The 13,097-nt window shown below is 40.8% G+C and overlaps 1 long non-coding RNA gene across 1 annotated transcript in view; it reads left to right on the top strand.

Annotated features, from left to right (window-relative positions):
- The window catches only part of LOC109521981 (uncharacterized), a 121,843-nt gene that overhangs the window by 97,373 nt on the left and 11,373 nt on the right, over window positions 1-13,097 (top strand). The window contains exon 3 of the long non-coding RNA XR_002169472.1: window positions 282-415. This is a non-coding gene — a long non-coding RNA (uncharacterized LOC109521981). The remainder of the gene's footprint in view (window positions 1-281; window positions 416-13,097) is intronic.

Raw genomic sequence — 13,097 nt, 5'->3', positions numbered from 1 at the left:
TAAAATGCTTCATCGCTACTGCGATTAAAATAAAGTAAAACGTTGTGCTGCAGATCTCAAATTAAGCCGGCATCCGTTTTAGACTCTCCCTAATAGCTTCCCCGCTTGCAACAAAGAGACACACCATGACAACAAACACATTCCGAATAGGTTTGCACCACACAGTGGTTTGGAATTGAGCTAAACAGATGCTTAGCTTCCAGCAAGTTAATTGAAAGACCGTCAAGCAGCTCACGACATACCAGCTTCCCTCTCACTTTGCTGTGACTTGTGTGTTCCAGGTGGCTGTGACAGGGACACCCCCGGGGCAGGACCCATGAGGAGTCATAGAAGATGCTCACAACCTGGGCACTTCTGCTCTTCTTAGCCATGTGGGTGACAAGCACCTCTGGTGGCCCGCTCTCCTTCAGAATAGGTATGTCTGCATCTACGGTAACAACACACTCATTTTTTATTCTTTGACAATAGTTTGGAGGCGTTAGTTTTGCTCTTGCTTTTTGTAGACCTTCTGCATTTTTGATTTACCTTCTTCAATTGATTTAGTAGTCTGGATAAATAACAATTAATCTAGTTCTATTCTAATTATGGTGGCTAAGGGAAGAGCCGTGGGTGGGCCTATTACCAATTGAATAGACAAGCACTCAAGGCTATTGCGTTAGCGCAATACTTACTCGGCATGACTAAACAGCTGCCAAGTATTGTGCGCTGATTGATATTATTTGGTCTGTTTTGCTCCGTTTTTCAGCTGTGGTAAGAAATTGCTCCTTCACTTCTAAAAAGCAGTTCCTATGCTCACCTTTGTTTAATCTCAGGATCTCTCCTATTCCTACTTTTTTTTTTTCATCTGAACTCTTGTTCTGTTTGCTAGTCTTATTTACTTTTTTTTTTTTTCATCTGAACTCTTCTTCTGTTTGCTAGTCTTACTTGGATGTGGAAATTCCACCATAGTTTCGGCAAAGGTTCTGAAGCCTAAGGTAAAAGTTCAGTTTAAAGATGCGAGGGTTTGCCTCCTTTGAGTGTGCCTGAAAGTGCATGGCGAATATTGACACCTCATCAGACACGCTTTGTGTATCTGATTGCTTATTTTTCTCAGGCGTGGTGTATCAAGATACAAGATGGGACCAGATAAGGCTGTTTTTTTTCCCGGTCAGGATATACTCACTGGCTTAACAAATATGACGCTTTGTGTATCTGATTGCTTATTTTTCTCAGGCGGGGTGTATCAAGATACAAGATGGGACCAGAGAAGGCTGTTTTTTTTTTCCCTGTCAGGTTATACTCACTGGCTTAACAAATATGAGGGAAAAAAATCTCATAGGATGTGATTAGCAAAGGCTAAGGTGGTGTAGCAGGATAATTGGCTCAAAATGTACACTGCACTATTTGCGTGCCAGGTCGTTTTGATAATCATTTCTGTTATCAACATTCATTCTCCCGTTTGTGCTAACACAATAAGACTACTTCCTGTTTCCATTCCCGCACCCACCGATGATCAATCAGAGAATATTGTGGTTTGTCGAGACATTTTGCTCTGCTTTTTTTCATCCCACCTGAAGAAGAACGCAAGACATTTTCCATTCAGTATTCAGTCCTGCTGTCGAGACATTTTGCTCTGCTTTTTTTCATCCCACTTTAAGAACGCTAGACATTTTACATTCAGATTTCAGTCCTGCAAGAACGGCAGCTTCATCTCGGAGGTAATTCCCTGAACTGCTTTTTAATCACATGACCAAACTCACATTGTCCAATTTTCTCAACCAACCTGGTCCTCAAGAGGCTTCATTGTAAGAATCAACATTTGTTAGTCAATTACAGTCAGGCCATTTTTGGGTGATCAAAGCACTTTTCCACATTTACCTACTGATGACTCAGCATCAGGAGCAACTGGGGGTTCAGTACCTTGCTCAAGGACACTTCGACATGGTCGCATTGGCCGGGAATCGAACCCCCAACCGCTGGGTGGGGAGACAACCACACGGAGCAATGCAGCAATTGTGAACTGAAAAAAAAAAAAGAATAATAATCATGACCGGTCATTTTTGTCCTCCACACACCTGAACCACCAAGTGAATTTGAATGTTCCCAGCGACTCATTTTCTGCTCCCATAGCAGAGTTGTTTTCAGGTTAGAGGGGAGTACATTAATAATGGAAAATCCTTCTCGTGATCCCAATGTGGATATAAAAAGTCTGTTGGAACATTAACTCAAGCCATACATTAAACATGTGACTGTTTCTTGACTGGGAGCAGTTGCAGTACAGTTTCATTTTTTTTTTTTTTAAAGGTCTAGTTTTTAAAATTAATGGTCCCTTTTTGTCTGAAAATGGGTTGCTTTAGGCTCTTTTAAAATATCAGATGCATATTTTCTCGAGAAATCTCATCCGGTAATTATGAAAACATGAAGTTCAAGTCAGGAAAAAGTTACAATTATTGAGGCAATGTGATTCTTACAGTAGATCATTATCTTTTTGCTCATAGTTGGAGAAACAGGCCATTTCCTCCTCCAGTGCTCCAGACCTTGATCAGACTAAGTGTCACCATCGAGCAATGTCAAGATGTCTTATTATTATTATTTTTTTATTTCTTTGAAGGTTTCTTTCCTGCAGGCGCCTTGTTTTTTTGTTTGTTTTTTTTTTGCTCATTTGCCATGACAACCCAAACAGCAGCGCTTGTTAACATACTGTAGTTTCATGCACCAACAATATCAAATTCATATGAGTCTTCGTTTGTTACCATCATTCAACATGTTCCGGCTGATGCCCCCCTTTGTGCTCTTTAAAGCCTCGCCCGCCCAAACGCACAACTGCGCCGGTGGTTTGTGTTTATTTCAGTTGCATTATTAATGGATAATTCGGCAGTGGGAAATATTTCATTCTCTTCTCATGTCAAACACATAGTGAGCGTCAAATGGTGATGTGTGTGTCTGCTTGTGCAAACCCTGAATATGCTCAAAATGCAAAGACAAATAAACACATTCAAACAAATGCCAGCGCAAATTGCTGCCATTTGTGCTCCAGGAGATGGTATTTAACATGACCGCCCCCCCGAGTCCAGTTTGCCTGCTTGGCATAATGTCACTGTCTGGCATGCACGATATGCAGCAGGGGGCAAAACCAGCACTCCATCCATGCCACACATTCCCCCAAGAGGTCTTGCCAGCCTCAAATTCAATACATCGCCGCTGTGTATTTGGCACGGCACATGTGAAATTGACATTTGTTCCCAAAATGTAATAGATGGGCACGGTAGCTGTACTTGCTGCTCACTTTTAACTGTCACTGTGACACATCCACAGACATGGGATGCACTGGAAAATTTCAATGAGGAAGTGAAGCATAAAGCAATTCATTTATTGTTTCATGCTTGGTTGTTAGATAAGACCAAGATTATTATATCGCTACATAATAATGCAGTGGAACCTGGTGGTCGGCCTCCAATTTGTTCTGATTCCAGACAGAAAATGAAATGGCTCATTTTTGACTTGAGCAAGCTGTGGCTTATTTTCAATGGACATGCATGGGCTTTGCCTTCTTTGGGAGCAAACGTCGCCACCGGCAGAGGACTGGCGTTGGCATCGAACTTTGTTGCGCTCATCTCAGCAGTTGGAAATCTGCGGTTTGAAATGGGTGGTGGTTGCTCTCTGGACGTGTACCAGATCTTCAAGTTTGATCGCTGCAGTAATCTCAATAGTGAGTCCTTCTCCAACTGACACCCAAACTTCTGTGCTCCCTGCCGAACTTTTTATTGAATAACATATGCAAATTACAAGTACTGTATAACAAAAACACTGCCTCCTATATTTGCATACCACGCCCCCCAGCCCGGCCCTCCGCCGGACATCTGGACACATTTGGCCTTCCCATGAACTGAGACATTACAGACACTTTAACATACCGATAACAAGTTGTCTTTTTACACTGTGACATTTGTTACCAGTTCCCAAACATCCCTCGGCACTACAAAGCACCTTGTTCCAAACTGTTTACTCCCAAGCTGGGTCTACATGCCTTCATCTGCTTGCAAACCCCTCAACCGTTCGTCACCCCCTGAGACAAGGCGACCCCATGTGGACTTCAAAGAGCCCTTTTGCCCGACAGACACTTCCTATGATCAGATAACGGTGTCTGATGGCCCTCTTGCCCCTAGACGACCTGACTCTCTGCGCGCGCCCACACATTTGAGGACGCTGAATTCACAGAAACGTCTTGACAGGCCCAAAACGAAATAAGACTTTAAACATGATATCATTGTGTTCGTCAATTCCTCTACCACAGGACTGGCAACAGAAATGCTACACCTTGAACCCAAATTAAATTCCATACGGAATTCCCTGTGATGTGTGACATGGAATATTTTCATAGCATTTAGAAATTGGAAGACAAGGCTCAATGTAAAAAGTGAAGTGAGACTACGTTGAACTCTTGCGAGCAGTTTTAACACCGAAAACTCCCCCTGTAATGCTGCCGTCTTCCAACAATGTCACAAATGATGACTGAAAGTTTGGCTGACACTTGTACAACTTCAAGTCTACATCTTGGCTTCCACTGCACAAGTAGAAGAACTTATTCCACACAAAAAACCCTAACAAAAAATGCCATTTATTCCTGAAAAAAAAAATAGGAATATTTAGTACATCTGATGACAGAATTCCAAATCACCATCATATGGTCCTGTAATAGTGCTTGTATTTCCCAAATTAGTGAAAAAAGATTTCCTATTAGCCATGGCTGTAAATTTTGATCAATCATGTGGCCACAAATTCATTATTGCAAGCGGGTTTTTAGCAGTTTTTCAACAAAGAAAAATAGAAGGACTTGCACCTGAATCAGTATTCAGTAACCAATAACAAAGTGAATCTCCATAAACACCGCACACACCCACTTGGCTTCTTCCAGCATCAAACAGGACCACAAAGCTTTTCATCTGCTATTAATCATCAAATATTGCTTTCCAAACCAGTATGCACTTTGAGCCATTACTTGTGTAAAATCGATTTCAAGAAACATGCGCTTCCAAACGCATTCAGACTTCAACCTTTGTCATAAATTGAATAAGCTCCCTGTGAAAGAAACGTGTGTTGAAAAATGCCCGTGGCAAATGATAACATTGAGAGCGGTATATTATTAGGATATTTATTTCAAATGCATTAACCCGAACGTGACACTTTATCGCTGTTGAAGGCGACCTCGCCTTAACAGCTTTAAGTGCAGCTCAGTAATTTGAGCTTTAAGTGGTGGACTTTCGATTTGGAAATCATTTAGCTCTGTGTGGGATATAGGCTAGAGATTGCATTATAATAGACGTGTAAAAAAAAAAAGTACATAACAATGTAAAATTTTGTAAATGTCAACAATGCGAATCAAAGAAAACGATTACTTTTGCTGTTTCGAATGGACCGAACTGTAATAATGTATCCCCATTTGACATGTCCATCAAACAAGTCATAACAATCAAAATATAAATGGCTGTTATTTTGTTTTAATAAAGCACCAACAGGAGTGTATTTAGATTTTTAGTTTACAATTTACGTTAGTGGCTTTTGGGGGGGGGGGATAGGTAATCTACTGTGGCGACTAGTTGTGAGCTATGAGGAACATACAGTCAACAGGAGACTAACATGTTCTTCAAACTCACGTCTCACTGTTCCCTTTTCTGCTCGAGCGCTCCGTGGCAGCCGTAAGTATTGCCCTGGTATCATCGAGGGTGCCAAGAAACTGTGTTGAAGTGAGAGCAGGAGCTTCATGGATTCAGGACATACTCCTGTCTAAAATACAGAGAGTCTATGTATCTCTTTGGCAGTTCTAAACCTTTTTTTTTGGGGGGGGGGGCAATTGTTCGAAAAGATTTGCAGGAAAACACTATATACAGGATTTTAATTGGACAGGAATAATGTGTCCCAAAAAAAAAAAAAAAACATAAAAACTATATATAAGACTCCAAAGGTTATTTTATTCTGTCTGTGTCATTTATAAGAAATAAATCCCTTCATTTCACTGCATACAAGTATTGAGTTATGCAAAGGGGGAGCAAGGGAATGTTTGAGAACCGACTCTTTTCACCCCCACTGACATTTGTTGGGAAAACATTTTTCATGATTAAGTCCTCAGGGAACCATCAAGGGCCAGGCTTGTCTGTATTTGTTAGCTTCAACTTGCCCATTTATTCACAATCTTTCTCCGCCTCGACTTTTTGAGAGGCTTGTTGTCACACGAACAAAATGGGTCAGAGCACCTATCATACTCCCCGGCAGCATCCTTCAGCTCTCCTACCGAACCAGAGAACTCGAGGGACAGCTTCGAGATGTAAATCCTGTAGCGTGTCCTGTCCTGTGAGATCTCGAATAAAGCCTGTTGCTAAACAGATAGCCCTGTCCATGAATCCATCCAATATATCGGACGTCTTCAAATGGTGGACTGCGGTCGGTTCAGATCTGGACCCAGTCGAGGTCTCAATTGAATAAGGTATGCGCGCCATAGGGCTGCACTTTCTTCTCCCGTAGTCCACCGTCACCTTGAGTGAAAGCGTCCAGCATGCCCAATAAACACATTCGCCGCCAGAGTTAAAGCCTGAAGCAAGGTAAACAAACTGCTAGATTTGTTTCGATATTATTTCTTAAGAAGCAGTTGCAAAGCACCCCGCAGCGCCCAGCGCGCAGTCGTCAGACAAAAGGCAGGAAAATGCCTTTCTTCCTGCTTTGCTCCCCTTTTCTCTGCACACTTTGAGAACACACGTTCGAGCGTTTTTGGTAGGCTGTATTCAATTTGCTCCATTTTTCTACATTACGAATGCAGTGCCTGTGCTATGCTTACACAAGTTCCCAAGGCTGACACCAGTGGAGCTTTGTGGGTGGTGGAGAGTTTGCCTTGCGAACAATGAATTGGACATGTGAAGGTAAAACCTTGCGAGGCTGATGTAGAGATTCTCAGTGGAGGGAAAGGTTGCCAAGTTAATACCCTTACCTTGCTTACTGCCCCATCCCGGGACTTAAATCAGCAAGCGCAAAGAGGTCCTGAAAACAGAATACCCTGCATTGGTTTCATATTGCATGTCAAGCATCATATGCATCCCAGTGGAAATGCCGGTGGATCACTTTTGTTGAGGTTTCTAACTTTTCTTTTCCCCTTGTTTTACTTTTTCCATTCTTCCCCTGACGGACCCCTGGCATTGCACTTGCATCAAGTGAGCAAGCGCTCGTTTAAAAAAAAAAAAAAAAAAGAAAAGGAAAATCTCAGTGCCAGTTACCAAGGTTGTGTCAAGAGACGCATGTTGTTTTATGCAGCACACCGAATCTATATGTGCCTGGAGGTACAAACACATGCAGCGAGCATTATTGAAATTGAAATCTGGAGATGGTAAGAGTCCAATGCAGATGTGACCGATACTACTTTACCAATACCCACAAGTCGGCAGCAACACGGAGGAAATAGTAAATCTCTCTCACCTGAGCTACATCAACACTTGTAGTGGCTTATTGAGGCTAAAAAAAGGCGATGCATTGTGTCTCCACCGCAAGCTCATTTTGCCTCTCTGCATTCGCTTAGGTTGCATCTAATATTGCTCATATCTGTTTTGAAAAGAAAATCATGAAAAAAAATGGATTCCCCCCCGATATTAATTGGCTAGTGCCACCATCATGACCAACACTGAAATGCAGAAAAGGGGTTGACTCCATTCAGGCTGTCCCTCGCTCGCTTGATGATGTACCGCAAGCCTGCTGCTGTATCATGGAGCTGTCGCCATTCCATCGTGGGTGGAAATATTGGCGGCCTGAATCTCATTAGCCCGTAAAAGTGGATAAATTAGCCGTATCACTGTTTAAGTGTATAAAATAAGTTGCCCCTTATATCTGGGAAAATACGGTAGATGTGATGTTTAAAATGTTTAAAAAAGAAAAAAAATCTTTGTGGATGTAGGTAAACCGCAGCTGATGAAGATGTGCACATCTGAAATCTTCATTACATCCTGGATGTAGTTCCCTTTTATTTAAAATTTTCCAAAGTTGACAATTATTATGAAAAGGATTGTCTTGGACTGTTAAACAGTCCACTTGAGTTTGAGCACAAAAGTGCACTCTGTCAAGAGCGTGGGACCATTTCCGCCCAGAGGTAGCATCCTTCTGAGTGATCGTTTATAATAAATCTCTTCTTTTAATAAGGATTGCGCGCAGTGTGGCAGTGCAACAAGGTAAACGAGCCTTAAGGGGAGACCAAACGTTTTTTATTCATTGGCCGCAATGACAGAGAGGAGCGCTCTTATGCAATTATGCACACTACTTGCCTGCTGAGGTGACCAAATAAATTATTCAGGAAATCTGATAACGTCACGGTCAATAGCCATGTGTACTGTTTGTCTTTCAACCGCACACACACACACACACACACACACACACACACACACACACACACACACACACACACACACACACTTTGATAAATAAATGTTCCCTCAAGTGGTTTGTTAGAAAAGAATTGAAATTCATGTTTGCTCATTAGCCCACATGTCCTTTGTGTGCAATCTTTTCCCCCCTTTTCCTTCATGTTTGCTCATTAGCCCACATGTCCTTTGTGTGCGATCTTTTCCCCAAAACACTGGTAGTTAAATTATTAACGTTGTAACTACAATGCCTTGTGACGATTAGCGGATCAGAAAATGGATGGATGATTTACAAGATACCAAGCTGGGCCTAGTGCATTTAAACATACCATCCAAAAGTTTATCGCATCACCAGTGTTGATGTTTTCTCATGAATTCCGTAGTGGTACAAATATTCTGGACCCAAACGTCTTTCCATATGGACCCCAGTGCCATTATTTTTGACAAACAATTTGAATTCAACCACAGCATCATTCATCTGATTTACAGTTGTAAATCTATGCGTAGAAAAAAATCACATACTAATAAAATGCATTGTAAATCCTCCCACGTGACAAACCACCACTTCATTCGCCGTGATAACATTTTATGATGGCACAGTAGAGGAAGCGGTTCCATGCAATCACATGCAATCGAGTAAGCACAAAACTGCGCTTTTCTTGTGTGGCTGCCCCATTAAAGGCTATGCGAGTTGTAAATTATGACAGCATATAAACCTACAATGCACTTTTGTTTATCTTGGAGCTCAGGATTCCTGACAGGAGCGTATTCCACCTTTTGCATTTAATATGATCAATTGGGTTGTTTCTAGCTGCTGCTGCGGAACCTTTATCAGGTATATTTGTGAACAAATCTGTCCTCCCAAATTCAACACTCTCTTTGTGCTCATCTATCTTACACCTGAAAATGCGCAGGTTCATATTCAACTGGGTAGATGGTTTGAAAGTCATGATGCAGCTTCAAGTTGTAACGCCAGACCGCAAAAAATAAACTAGCTGATAATTACTTGCCAACTGCATATTTGTCTGCACTGCGAGTAAAGATTTGTTTCTATTACAGCTCCACCACAATGGTTATTAATCCATGCATCTATTTTTTTGTAGTGCTTCTCCTCATTAGAGCTTTTTGTGAGGTGTTGGATCCTTTTCCAGTTGACTTGTGGTTCCAGGCAAGAGCTGACACACCATGAGGTCAACACAAATAATTGCGTGGTGCCACGAGATTTCCAGTGGCCCCAAACGTCCGTAATAAAGTTTTATTGCACTTAAAGCAATTATTATTGTTTCATCTATTATGATTGTTTTAAGTTTCCTCCCTTCCCTTCGAATACAATGGATTATCCTTCCTACTGCACATGTACAGACTTGATTCAGGAAGAGGAAGAGCGCTTCGCAAAACAAACTTGTTGGTGTATTTCGAGCAAAGATTTGGTCGAGTTCGCCTCGTGGGTCAAGAAGAGAAGTTAAGAGGAAAGCAAAAGTGTTTTTATCAAAACTAGCAGAGGATTTAACATTTTTCATGCTGACACCAAATATGTGTGACTGTATGTCATGTTACGTTACAATCGATGTTTTTACTTTTTGCGTGAAACGTGCATTGGACTGATTTCACTGCTTTTTACTGATAATGTCAACTCGAAAGGAGAAGGCATTTTGTGTCTTAATTGGATAAGAATGAGTCGTGGACATGTGTTCGACATCGATTTCGGATATAATTTTAAAAACGTTTGGCAAGAAATGGAATATCGTTTCAATTCATGCCGTATAACTAAGGGCCTAATATTAGTCTAAAGGGGCTAATATTGACCATTTGAGGAAAACATAATCTTGGATTTTTGTGTTTAGATTTTTTTTTGCTCCAAAGACAATCAATATATTTCGGGAAATGTAAGTTGGGGTTTCATATCTTCAACAGGCATTGAGATATACGGTAACATAAAGTGACACAGACTGATGAAACCACACTTTGATTCATGCTCTTATCAATTACAGTCGTAGTTGACACGATTCACTTGGTAGATAATAATCAAGAAGAATTTGAAAGCATTTTCTCAAATTCACACGAAACATTATTGTTGAAAATCTTTGCAATACGCGGATGTGGAGGGCCCCATGATTGAGTTTGCTAAATATGACTCAATAAATCCCGGACTGGGCCTTGGTTACCAGCCAACCTCAGGGAACAAATGCATAAAAAAAAAAAAAAAAGAAAAAAAAAACAAACATTAGCATTCACAATCACATCTAATTATCTTATCTCAGCCAATTATCTTGAATTAATTAAACATGCAGTTTTGACATAATATGCTGTCATTGTAGCTCTTTTTTAAAATGTAATATGTTGGATGGCTTACAAAACGTAAAAACCACGAGGCAGCTTTTTACGCGATTCTCCGTCCCATTCATGTAAACTGTGTGGGCTTCAATTACAGGCATTTATTTCAGGGCCCTTTTTTCATCAAGGAAGAAAGAGAGCCATTTCCTAGTTTATTTCTATTCAGTTCACATTTGCACCTTCCAACGCTGAATCTTCCAAGACAAGGACATCAATTTCCTCCCAGCCTCCTCAAGCTGTTGCGCTGGGGAGCTTTCTTTTCCTCATCCATTACTCTGCAGGTGCTGTGGACAGCACTGCTTTTAACGGGAATTAGAGGACAATATTTGATTAGCGGTTATTCATGCCAGGGAAACACTTTTTATAATCATGTTCCCATTCTTCACTTCTTAAACGTGTAGCACAAGTGCACTGGTGTATTGCTTTTGCTGCTTCAAGACATTACTTAAATTAGAAAAAAATTGTACAGTAGGTCAGACACTTTCAAGCTTCACAAACATTTTTTTTGGGGGGGGGGGTGCCTTAAATAACACGTGCCATTGTTGAATGTCATTAGCCATCAACGTGAGAAGCCAAGAAAATTAGTTGAAAACCACCATGAAGTAAATGGACCGATTCGAAGTGGACTACTCGTGTCATGACAGCATGTTTTGCTCAGGGTTGCTGGTTTTATCTTGGTACTTTGGAACTTCCTGTTTTTGATCATTTCAACGAGCCTGTGATTTTGATTAGCATTTTCTGCGACTGACTGGTTTTGTGCATTTTCCCGTTTGTGCTGTTCTTTGTGAACACTTGACCCTGCTATATTAGCTCCTCATGCTAGCTAGCTAGACTGCTTAAATGACATGTGCTTGTCACTTGTGATTAAATGGTCGAATGTTTTAACTTTTTTTGTGCATACATTAAACAACTCACAAAAGTTAAACATATTGGGCTTTTGAGTAAATTGTTGGATGGACCTAAAATACACTCCCAACATTTACAGCTGAACTTAATTTGGACTGCCCTCAAGTGAGTGTGTATTCACATTTTCAATTGTTTCAGTAATTCAATTTAGTACTTCTTGTTCTCTAATAAGGAGCTGATAAAATAAATAAATAAAATAATCACAACTCATGTTTGATTTATGAATGACCAATAATTTCTGTCTTCAATTCAAATGTGAATCTTAACAGTCGTATTCAATATGCAGTTCATCATAAGACCAAGTGACGACATCTAACCATTGATCAGCAGTACCTTGCCATTGCAAGGCTTCAAACAGGGTGAGGTTCGATTTTTGTCCACAGAGATATAAAGAAACTGAAAGAGTCACAGAAAGTCATATTTCCTTTTCATTATTTGTCCCTTAAAAATGATTTAACCTTTATATATTCTGGTAAGGCAATGGGCAGATTTCTATTTGCAATGCCACCTTGACAGCAGACAGTCAGGAGTGGACGTCCGATGATATTTGTGTGACATGAGATGGTCAGCTGATTTACATTCCGTGGAATGTCGTTAGCTTTTTAATCCCCTATCTGCAGAAACTGCTTTTGTTTGAGTGGGTTTTGATCAGAGTACCGTAGTAAAATGCAACATTATTTGCCAGTTACACAATCATTCATATGCCTAGTCTTCACCATCAACAGGCAGAGTTGTTCTTTCTGTTCTGGCGTAATTAAAAGCTGTCCAACCTGACTGGAATTTAATGAAGCAAGAGTTGGACTTGTTGCTTCGATGTTCATAATTTTAATTAGAGCAAAAGAAATAATAACAATGAGAGACATGGTCATGGGGACCACAAATCACATTACAAATGCACAGGACAAGAGCAGCCAGAGAACCGTGTCATGTACGTTGAAAACATCTAAAATGGCTAAAATTAGAATGTTAGCTCTCTTTCTCTCACAAGACTCATTGGCCCCTTTTCGTTCCACCCTCACCCAGTATTTTGATTTGATATCTTTTTGTGGTTAGTGGATTTTGTCACATCCTATTTCTCTCAGGTCCCTGTCACTATTTGCCAACAACAGTGTGATATTTTGGCCACTAGCGAAAACACCCCCACATCCCCAGATGACAGCATGGCCCTTCACACTGGGTAACCATGTCTAAGGAACCGCAAGTCAACCAACACGACATGATCTGTGCCAGACTGGGTACTTCTTTTTTTTTTATCTCAGGAGACAACATACCCATTAGTAACTCTCAAATCCAACACACACAATTCCATGTATTGCCATATATACAGTAAGCTTGCCATATCCTGTCAAAAACAGATCAAAAAGTCACAGAGTCCGTCAACTCTTCTTCATTTGCGTCTGCATGTCTGTATTGCACTGCGCCGCCTCATGTCCTCACATGCCGACGCTTCTATTTCAGACCCTCTCTTTGAACATCCCTGCCATT

The sequence above is a fragment of the Hippocampus comes genome, unplaced genomic scaffold, assembly GCF_001891065.2.
Source record: "Hippocampus comes isolate QL1 unplaced genomic scaffold, H_comes_QL1_v1.1 scaffold478, whole genome shotgun sequence".
NCBI lineage: Eukaryota > Metazoa > Chordata > Actinopteri > Syngnathiformes > Syngnathidae > Hippocampus > Hippocampus comes.
The sequence above is the reverse complement of the archived record's forward strand: the minus strand, read 5'-3'. Positions and strand labels throughout refer to the sequence as shown.